A 12,076-nucleotide genomic window follows, 5' to 3' on the forward strand; every position below is an offset into this window, starting at 1 on the left:
GCTCATTCTGTTGTGTAATTAGAAATTTGTTTAGGAAGAACTCTTGGTTGTGGAGTACAAAATAGATGGAAAGGGCAGAGGTGGAGATAGGAAGTTGGTTACCACAATTGTGTAGTGTAGCAATGAAAATCTACAGTGAGGAATAGAAAGGAAACACAACCATGAGAGACACTGCGAAGGAAAATACAAGAATAACCTGTTAACTGAGTGTGGAGTAAAGGACAATCTTGAAGGTAATTAAGAAATTTCAAGTTTAAATAAATTTCATCTCTCTTGGAAGATTAAGGGAGAGGAAGTTTAGGGAACGAGATGAAGTCAGTTTTATAGAAGAGTACTTTTCAGGTGGAAGTTCAGGAAGGAAGCCAGATTGGGCAGCTTGAGAGGTTGAGGTGCAAGGTAGTCTCACTGGAAGCTCTAGATGACCCAAGGAAGCTCTGAAGAATGGATTCCCCCTCATAACTGTCCTGAGTCTGGGTGAGAAGGCTGGACCTTTCAATCTATAAGAGGTGTGACCATGGGGCAAGGTGGCTGTCTTGGCTGATACAATTCCTGAAGAAGGCTGACTGCTGGCGGTACTCCTGGCAGCTGGGATAACAAGGCCTTTTCTGAAGGGGCATCTGAGCAGCACATCACAGTATCCTCATTTCATAGATGCCTAGATTTAGCATATGTGGAGATGAGAGACAAGACCTGAGAAAAAAACGTTTAGAACACCCAAAGAGAATATAAATATTTTGTGAGATGAACCATTTTCTTAGGGTTGGTATTCCCATAGGTTAACCTTTCACTGATCTGAGCTGACCCTATGTATAATTCACAAGCATGACATTCCTTGGAGAAAAATCATAGACCATGGCCGCCACATCAAGCAGCCTGAGCAGTATATGGGGATTCAAGCTATCAAACCTTCTTGTTATCTTAATAGCTCACTCAGGTTTCATCTCTGAGATTTTCATTAAGCACCTAGATAATCTGAAGAATAATAGGCTGGTTGTATTAAAATCTGAGGGGGATGATTTCATTTCTTGGGCGATGTAATTACCATCTGGTGTTTAATTGGGAATTTAGGCAATGAAGAATTGTTAAAATTGGTAAGGAATCTTTGTTGTGCCTGCGTAAATATGAGGTATACTCATCAGTCCCAGAAGATAGGGATCAAAAAATCCAGAGGCAGGATTTGTTTAAAGATCAAGAAAGAAGGATCTGTTAGGTAAATTGACAAGGTAAGAGACATACGTTTAAACACAAAAAGAAGAAAATGCTATTATAAAAAGTATCAAACCAGCTTGTATTATTTATTCCTGTTTCTGTACAAATCTGTGTGTATCAAGGAAGAAAAAAACCCAGAGATGAATATCTATTCATGTATAGGGTTATTGATGATGTATTAAGTGAACAAAAGCAAAAGCAAGTTGAAAGGAAATGCACATATTATGCTACTATTCTGATAATAAAATAATCAACCAACCAAAACTACAGTTGTTTTTTTTTTTTTTTTTGCATTTATGTGCTTGTATTCAATTGTGTGAACAAATAGAAAAGCAAAATTAGCAACTTATGAGAACAGGAGTGAAAAGAATGTATGATAATTTTAACACATCGTTTTTTTTTATCAAATCTTTTTTTTTTTTAAATCACATCTTTGTTGTACATTGTTTTACCAGTTACAATAGGGAAGTATTTGTGTCGTCAGTTGAAGAACATATGAAGTCATTCATACGAATGAAAAAAGATATAGCCACACTTGAATCCTCTTCTTAAAGTCAGAATTTTAGAGCTGCCTTTTATTTTATTTCTTAAATTTTTTAATGTTTATTTATTTATTTTGAGAGAGAGAGAGAGAGCGAGCATGCTGGGGAGGAACACAGAGAGAGAGAGAGAGAGAAAGAAAATCAAGTTCTGTCAGCACAGAACCCAACACACGGCTCAACCTCACAAACCATGAGATCATGACCTGAGCCAAAATCAAGAGAGTTGGACACTCAACCAATTGAGCCACCCAGGTGTCCCTAGAGCTGCTTTTTAAAAATGAATATGGGAGCCAATTAGAAGAACCTAACACCTGTCAGGAGAATGATGTACAAAACAAGCATATATGGTACAGGAATAAATAGGAGCTCTTTTGTTTCTAGCAAGCAATAACATCTTCACCTAAGTAGCAATCTGAGTTAATAAGCCTGTGTTATCCATATAGGGACATTCAGAGTAGACCATTTTTACCAAAAATGGCACAATGACCGGAGAAAAATCATTAAAGAATGAGTTAATGAATTGACAGGGTTAGTTTGGATAAAAGGTATTTGTTTTAGATTTTGCCTCATAAAGTAACTAGTCCAGTAAATGTTGCTCTATAGGAGATGCTTAAAGATTTTTAAAAGAATGTAATGTTATTAGAAACCTATGAAAAAGGAGCTTTTCCAGATGGGAAATTCTAACAGAGGAGGAAAATTATATTTGCCAGTAGAAAAACCAAAGATCCTGGATCAACTGATGATTTATGACAGACTAATTTAAAAGACGCTAGAGGATCACTGTTAAAATTCGTTTAAAAGATTCATAAGTGGGTTGTATTTTGTAAGCGGGAAAATTGAACACCAGAAAGATTTCTGGATTATGAGTTATAGCAAGATCTTTAAATATATTAGGATAAATTAAAATCAAATGAACCACATACATACAACTCCATCAATTTTCTTCCAGTGTTCACAAAACCTCAAAATAAGGTTTTTAAATGTCCCCAAATGTCAGTTTTCATAGTTTACAGCTTACTTCAATGTGAAAGTTTTCTTTCAAAAGTGAATTGTGCATAATCACGTTCCACAGAGCTTGCTATATCAAAAATATTCTACTGAATTCAGTGTTGTCTTATTTATCTGGTTCTTACCTAGCCAGACCTCCAGTTTGGATGGATTTAGTGTACAAGTAAACCTATTTTCTTAAAAATGAGGCCAATACATAAGAAGAAAATTCTATTAGGGAAAAGTACCTATAATCTTAGCTGAATGATCTAAAAAAAAATTACATCCACTTTTCATGAAATGAAAACCACAGGACTTCATAAATTCTTCCTTTGTAGAGGACAACTTGGTGTATCTGAAAGCATGATCCATCTGTACAATATATAAAAACAACTCAGAACAGGCCATGCAAGCCAGCCAAGGCAAGCAGAGATCCCACTGTGCAAACCCAAATCCCGTGCAGACAATTCCAAGATTATTTACTGCACCTTGGTGTTGCAGGGAATGAAGACGACTAATTGTGCATAATCATTTTTCAAATGGCTTCCACATCAAAAATATCCATTAAAGTCAGCACTACATGATTTTTCTGGCTCCCAATCTATCCAGGCCTTTAGTTTATGTTGATTTATTTTTCATGTAACCTACTGAGTCTTGCAATGCGCCAAGCACTTTGCTAAGCATGCTCACAAACATTATATAATTCAGTCTCTAGCATGGGTTTCCTCCTCCCATTTTATAGATGAACAAACTGAGGGCAATAAACATCGAGCAACTTGTCCAACGTCATACAACTAATTAATGACGAGGCTGGGTTTACAGTCTCAGTAAATCTAACTTCAAAGTCTAGTGTATTTCCACTATATCAAGCTGTCTCCAGGGAGTTTCTTTTCAAGATACCTTTCCTTTTATATATTATTAGGCTGAACTCAAGAGATGGATGGACTAATGATCATGATCCCGGTATGACCAGTTAATGAAACACTGTTGAGTCAATGGAGATACTATGGAGATGCTTTATGGAATGACAAAAGTCACTCTATTTCATCACATTAAAAAAAAGTCTACAAATATCCATCTGTGCATAATTTTACACATGAAATCTTCTCATTTAAGCACTACAAGACACCTATCTTTACCAGCAAACTCCACGTTCACTCTCCATTGCCTGGGAGTATGTTTTGCTTTTTGAGGTACACCATTTCTTTTGATAATTCCACTCTCCCTCTTTTCCTTCTCATCAGAAGATGAGAAGGTCCCCAGGGAACAATGTCCCATGTAAACAACCTGGTAAATATCCTTCTACAGTTTTTTTCTTTTTATGTTCATGTAACTATATAAAATGCACACAGGCATGAATATTCTTATGTACCATTATGTATAATACTTAAAAAGACAGGAAGGCATGTCCTTCTTTTACAAATATTGGATTATATCATGCCTACCTTTTCTCCATCTTGATTTTCTCACTCAATAATCCCTAGGGCAACCCCCCCCCCCAATTAACTAGCTTGCTGATTCATTATTTTTGTTGGTTTCATGATATTTACCAATGCAGTAACAACCATCTATGTATGGGCATTTTCATTTGCTGCTGTTTTTATTTCTATGAAAGCGATTCCAGGTATTAAACTTCTAAGATACAGTCTGTGTAGTAGTAATTTTAATAGATGTTGTCAGATTGTTTTCCAAGAAGGCTGTAACCTTTACATAACCAGCTACAATGTATGAAAGTACCCTTTTCTCTGCATTCCTGGCAGCAATATTTAAGTTTTGCCAGGTGGATGAGAATAAAGTGATATCTCACTGTTACCTTAATTTGCATGTTCCTTGCTATGAGTGTATTTGGACATCTTTTCATAAGATTTTGGCCACATGGATTTAGTCTTTGTTCATCTTCTATGAAATTGCTCTTTGTCTTGCTTTAAAAGGATTTTTGTACATTCTAGAGACCAACCCTTTGTTTAATAAACATATGTGTTTTTGTTTTCTTTTTTACAAAAACCTATCACTTTTCCACTATTTTTGAGGAGTCTGGAAAAAATTCAAAATTTAATTTAGCCAAATAAGTCTGTTTTTTTCTTTTTAAAATTTCTGTGTCTTCCACCTTGGTTAAAAAGTTTTCTCTGCTCCTATGTTGTGAGTATTATCATCTAGATAGTATTTTAAGATTATGGTTGCCTTATTTTTTACTTTTAGATCTTAAACTTTAGAATTTTAACAAATTGTGTACCACAGGGAACAAGTTTTACTTTTTTTCTAGTTGTATAGTAAGTTGCTGGCATTGTTTATGAAATGTACCATTCCTTCCCACCAAATTGAAGTTTTAACTTGTGTTTTACACAAGTGTGTTTTACACTACATTTTTAACCACATTGGCATCTCTTTATGGAATCTTGTAATTTAGGATTCCTTAGTATCTCAAAAGCACAATTGGTACGAATTTTCTTTCAGACTTTGTCATTATCAAACATAAAATAAGTATAACATGGAATGAAAAAGAAGTATGAAAATACAAAAGAGGGTGGTAACTCCTGTCCCATAGGGACTTATCAGCTATTAGAGGCTAATAGGATGACACTGTATGCATACACAGTGTTAATCAACAATATCGGGCGGGATGATGGCAAGACAGAAATGTGGGAGAAGCTGTTGGTAATATATGGTCTCCTATCAGAAGGAGTGAACACAGAGCAGGGTGTAATGAGCAGAATAAACTTTGGAGCAAGCGGGACTGACATTGCCCTTGAAATGAAATTAGATGATTAATACCAACATTTAGGAGCTCTGGGTATTTTAGCATCCAAAGAGATTTCTCTCATTTTGTTGATATAGGAAAAATAAGAAAATATTTTTTATAATAAGATCATAGCTAATAAGTGATGTCAATTACCAATAAATGCATAATTTTAAAATAATATTCAACAATGACTTAATTATTACATTTTAGTCCTAAATAAATACATTTGTTCATGCTTTTTTGAATTACGATAATATTGCCTTAAAAATCTATTCCATTAACATTTAAAAAATCAACCTAAGCAAGGATAGGCATCTCTCTGAATGGTTAGATACAACTCGTTTCCACTCATTCTTTTTAAAATTCTGTAACACATGGGAATCGGAGAGACCAGGACTCAAGTTCGGTTTTTGTTTTTGTTTTGTTTTACTTGTGATGTGTGAGGACGGCTGCCAATTGGCAGCAAAGGTAGTCCATCATCATGCCATTAATAGATCTCACCAGAACAAGGTTTCATTACTGTGGATATTGGATAAGGCGCTGCCAGAAGGCCTTCAATACCCTAAGGAAAAAGAAGTGCTAAGTCCCCACATTAGGTACAGAAGTCTTTGGGCAAAAATTTGAGGGTTTATACTGGGTCTGAGGAGCCCTGATCAAGATTGTTCCCTAGGGTGACAAACCCATAATTGCACTTATCAGCTTTAGGCTGCCTTGATTAATGCAACCTTCTGTGATTTATCACCCAGACTATTTTAAAACAAGTGTTCTCTTCATTGTAATAGACTGGAGATTTTCAGGAATGACAACACAGGCTTGTTTCATTTACTTGTTTGGTGAAATTTCCTGAGAACACGTTATAAGCAAACATATCCGGTCATGGGATTAGATGAGGTCAGACTGGAATTTTCTCCCTATCCTTCTTCAGGCTTCAAAAGAAAGTGTCTGCTCTTTTCTCATGTTGCTTTTCTACCACCCCACACCTATACTGACATTTGAAGCATCCTTCTTTGGATCCCAGATTTTTCTATCCTTGGGGAATTTCTCAGATCCAGGAAAATTGTCTAGTGAGTACGAATCAAAATTTGGCATACTAAAAGCTTGACAGGAAAATCACATATGCACACACACACACACACACACACACACATTTGGTCATCCTTTGTGAAAAACTATTACCTTTTTAGCCTCACATATAGTCTGGACACAGGTGAAATGCCAAATTCTGATTTACTACTTTATAGTTTTGTCAAACATATTTCAATAGGTCAGCAGCACATCATACTGGGTGACAGATATCCCAGGTTGTAAACCTGGTTCCACCACTTACTGGCTAGATGACCCTGGGAAAATAGCTTAAGCTCTCTCTGCCTAAAGTATCTCATCTGTGAAATGGAGTAAAAAACCATCTACTTTCACGACATTATTCTGAGGATTAAATTCTAAAAAGATACATAGAGAGCTTTTGCTATTTTATTTATTTATTTTTTAACTAGACACTATATAATCTATGGAGGGACTATAAATTGTCTTAAATCTCAAGCACCTTATATTTGCTAACTCTAGGGGCACCTGGCTGGCTCATTTGGTACAGCATGAGACTCTTGATCTTGGGGCTCTAAGTTTGCAGCCCCATGTTAGGTGGACAGATTACTTAAAACTACAATCTTTAAAATAAAAAGAGCAGCTAACTTTGGTTTTATCTATTCATTATAGCAGTCAGATAGAGAATACTTATCAATGCTATGGTAGTGATTAATCCATGAACTAAGAACTTAAAAAAAAAAAGTCAATTTTTAAAGAACTACTCTGTTTAACCTAGGCTGTCCTTAGATATGCTCATTTCTCATTAAGGAAATGCTAAGTTTAGGATTAGACTTACACTACACCACTCAGGGAACTTTACATTTTAACCTGTTTCCTTGGACAAAGAGAGAGGAGAGGGGAGAGGACAAAAGATGGGAGTGTGGCGGGAGGGAGAGGGAGAGAGAATCAAAACACCTGATGCAAATCTGATCCTCTTAGAAAGCCACATGAGCTAAGCCAAAATGAAATTATTTTCTGGTTGTAAAGGAAGAATGTAAACATTTAACAGCTCAAGTTGCCCCAGTTCCTGGGCTTGAATGCAATGTACCGTCTAATTCCGTAGCCAGTCATTCCCAAAACTGCAGCATACTAGAATCTTTTCAAGAACATCTTAAAAATACAGTTTCTTGAACCCCACCCAAATCTATAGCATCAGTATGTCCAAGGATGTGGTGCTGAAATACATATATATATTTCATATACACATATATATTAATCTTTATTTTGAGAGAGAGAGAGAGAGAGAGAGAGAGAGATGGAGTGTGAGCAGGGGAGGGCCAGAGAGAGAAGGAGACAGAGTCTGAAGCAGGCTCCAGGTTCTGAGATGTAAGCACAGCCTGATGGTGGGGCTTGAACTCACAAAATGTGAGATCGTGACCTAAGCCGAAGTCAGATGCTCAACCGACTGAGCCACCCAAGCGCCCCTGAAATATATATTTTGAAAAAGGTTTTGTAGTAGTTCTTATATACAACTGTATCTGGGAATTGAAAATAAATGAAGTTATTTTTTAGTACACTTTAAAAAAATTACAGTAACTTTAGATGACAGAAAAGTTGCAAAACTTTTGCAGAATTCCCACACACTCATCATTGTTTCACTAATTAACATCTTATATAATAACCATGGTACATTTCTCAAAACCAAGAAATTAACATTGGTAAAGTACCATTAACTAATCATCAGACTGTTCAGCTTTTACCACTTTTCCCATTAATGTCCTTTAAAGGAAAAATTCTAGAATCCCACATAAGTGGGATAGTGCTTTAATCATCATGTCTTAGTCTTCTCAGATCTATGGCAGTTTCTCAGTCTTTCCTTACTTTTATGACTGAGAATTTTGAGAAGTGCTGGCCAGCTATTTTGTTAACTGTTCTCAATACAGATTTCTGTGATGTCTTCCTTCTGTTTAGACCGGGTTTATGGGTTTTGGAGATGACCATGGAAGTGAAGTGCCTTTTTCATCACATCATAAGAGAGGCACTTGATATCAACATAACTTATCCCTGGTGATGTTTAATCTTCATCACATGGTTATGTCAGTGTCTGCCAGATTACTCCACAGCAAAGTTAGTATTTTTCTTATTTCTATGCTCTGTTCTTTAGAAATGAGTTAAGAGGTGTGTGTGTGTGTGTGTGTGTGTGTGTGTGTGTGTGTGTGTGTGTGTATGTGAGTGTGAGAGGCATAGAGAGAGATGGGATGGATTAAGCTCTACCTTGTGGCTGGAGGAGTAGCAGTAAAGGTTTTTGAGCAAAGCATTACTTTAAGAAAATTGAAATGCTGGGGTGCCTGGGTGGGTCAGTTGGTTGAGCGTCTGACTTAAGCTCAGGTCATGATCTCACAGTTTGTGTGTTTGAGCTCCACATCAGGCTTTGTGCTGACAGTGTGGAGCCTGCTTTGGATTCTCTGTCTCTGTCTGTCTCTCTCTCTCTCTCTCTTTCTGCCCCCCCCCCCTTGCTTGCATTCCCTCTCAAAAATAAACATAAAAAAAATCGAAATGCTAAGATACACTGAAGAGGGAAGAGACTATTGGCTGAGAGACCAGTTAGAAAATGTAAAGCCTAAAGAGATGGAGACCTGAACAAAAGCAGAGACACTGGTGAAACATACAACTAATAAAATATTGCAGAAGAGAAAGAAGCCTGATTGGAAATGGGAGGAAAGCAAGAAAGTAAACCTGAGATACATTGAGGTTATTTATTTTTTATTTTTTTAATGTTTATTTATTTATAAGAGAGAGAGAAAGATAGAGCAAATGAGGAAGGGACAGAGAGGGAGGGAGAGACAGAATCTGAAGCAGGCTCCAGGCTCTGAGCAGTCAGCACAGAGCCCGATGAGGGGCTTGAACTCATGGAACCGTAAGATCATGACCTGAGTTGAAGTCAGAGGCTCAACCAACTGAGCCACCCAGGTGCCCCAGCATTTCATTTTCTTAAAGTAATGCTATACTTTACTGTACTGTAACATATAGCATATATATTGAGGTTTTTATCCTGAGTAACTAGGAGAAGGGGAATAAGAGAAAACAAAAGGTAGACACTTTAGGTTTGGGATATACAGACTTTGAGATTCCTGTGGGCATCAAGGTTGACATGTTGAACAAGCAGTTAGAAATGAAATCACAAAACAATTTCCTTCTTCAGGAAATTTGCTGCCTTTATGACCCATTCTATGACATGAAGTTGCTCTTTCTTGCTCTCCAATCATACTTCTAAGAAAACTGTTCGTTCCTAGAGGGGAGGCTCAGGAGTTTTGTTTGGAGCACTGGTAGAGGTGAGGGGGAAAACTTCAAAGAATAGATTTGGATCATTCCTTCTATCCTATAAATGAGGCTTGGCATTTGCTCAGTAATCACCACCTCACTGTAAAAATAACGAATCTATTTTCATTGTGAAAATTTGGGGCCTGTAATTAATGAGTACAATTACCTTATGGATTGAACATTCAGTGTTTTTCATTACCTATTCCACGAGATAATCTGAAGATATTTGAGATCTAGCATTTCTCAGCTTGGGGAATGGTGATAGACAAGGAAACTCTCATTAGCATTTCCATTTTGCATTTCAAATGGAAGGGGTGTGTGCTAAAAACTGAGCCTGCTCAAGCTTTAAAGCATTCCTTAATTATATGTTTGGTAATGCCTGAAAGGCAGAGGAGTCCCTGGGAAAAAAAAAAAAAAAAGAATGTTGAGTAAATATCTATGCCTTTTGAGGGTGGATGGGAACTAGGAATCATAAGATCTCTAGATGGAAGGAGGCTACAAAGGTGATTTATTCATTTCCACCCCTTTGGCTTGGTGAGGATAGGAGAGGCAAGGGCAAGAAAGAGATGGGAAGCTATAAAAAGGGTCCCAGAGTGATAGGGCTTTGTCCTCTTTAAATGTCCATCTTAGTAGGAGACCCGCAGCCTTCATGGCAGGCTGTTCCAGTATCTACCGACTGACTGATCTCCAGAATTTATTTTTCTCATGTCACCTCCATAGCTCAGGGTTTATCATCCACTCCTTTTGTGCTATTAATGATAAACTGTTTGTGATGACCAGTTTAATTTCTAAAGATATACTGTAAAATACGAGTGGAAGTTATCACTTAGGCAGACTTTGAGAAATGTTTTCTTATTTCCATTCTTTTTGTTTTACACAAACCATTTTTGTTTATTTCTCCCTTTACCTCATTTATTATCTTATTTCTCATTTACAGTGTTACTTCCTGTTTGTGTTGGCAGCAAGATAGCATCCATTTCAGAACTTTTAGCAGTACTTTTTTTTTCTTTTTTGAATTTAGAAATCAAAGTAGATGTCTGGTTGATTTCTTCCTAGAAATGTTAAATATTAGAGTTATACTCGGTATGACAAAACTTTTCATGTTAAATTGCCTAGATTAAAAACCAATGAGAAAGCCTTCCTAAGAAAATTGGCTTTATCCTGCTATATCCTACATGCATCTTGCAGCCACTGGCCTCCACATTCTCTTGGTCGCACTGACACTTATCTCTGCTGATCAAGCCCTCCACGCTCACTGGCCAACATAGGGAGCTTCATGTTTTGTGTTTTTCTCGTGCTTTTCATTTTCATTTTCATTGTTAATACCTTTTATTTACCTCTCTTTGACCCTTTTGGAGCATTTTATTAAACCACGAGTCTGCCCTTACTCAGGTGTAGAATGTAACCTGCTATCCTCTTCTAACAAATTCAATAGTGATTCAAAAGGAAAAAGAACGATTGAAAAAGAATTGAAGGATTTTGTTCTTTCATTCTCAAACTGTGATTATTAATCCTTTTGCAGTCACGGACCCCTTTGAGAATCTTGAACACCAGGAAGATTTCCTCAGAAAAATGAACACAATTACATACACATACAAATCTGGGTATGTGGATTCCCTGACATAACGTCAGACACTTCTTTTGCAGATGAGCTAAATTACAAGTTGGATTAGGACAGCCAGTTAGAAATCTTGTCCCTGAACAGACTCGTCTGTGTGATTCTAGAACTGACCTTACTGAGCCACCTCCTAATGTTAAGGTCATAGGCTCAATAAGAACATCTTAAGAATGACACCTGAGAACCTCACGATTGTAGTAAGTGAATAAATATAGTTGAGAAGGCGTCCACGGATTCACACCTCATTCAGCTTCAGAAATTCTTTTTTGTCTTACTACCAGGAAACCTATGTCAGGCACATTCCCACTTACTAATTCTGCTGCCTGCCTTTGTGTTCCTTCAGAGATCTGCTGGGCTGAAACCCCCATTTCCTTGAGGGCTCACCTCAGCTACCACTTTCTCAGGGAGGCAGCTCCAGTTTTAAAATTGTACAACACCCAGTTTCTCTTCCTTGCTTTACCTTCCCTCAAAACACTTTTCAAATCTAGAGTACCCTATAGTTTATTTCTTTTGCTCATTGTCGGTCTGCTTTCATTGAATGGGAGAATGTTCTGTTTTGTTCACTGACCCATCCACAACTCCCAGAATGGGTGCCTGGCACAGAGGAGGTACTCTGATACTTGCTGAATGCATAAA

Source organism: Lynx canadensis, chromosome C2 (assembly GCF_007474595.2).
Source record: "Lynx canadensis isolate LIC74 chromosome C2, mLynCan4.pri.v2, whole genome shotgun sequence".
Classification (NCBI taxonomy): Eukaryota; Metazoa; Chordata; class Mammalia; order Carnivora; family Felidae; genus Lynx; species Lynx canadensis.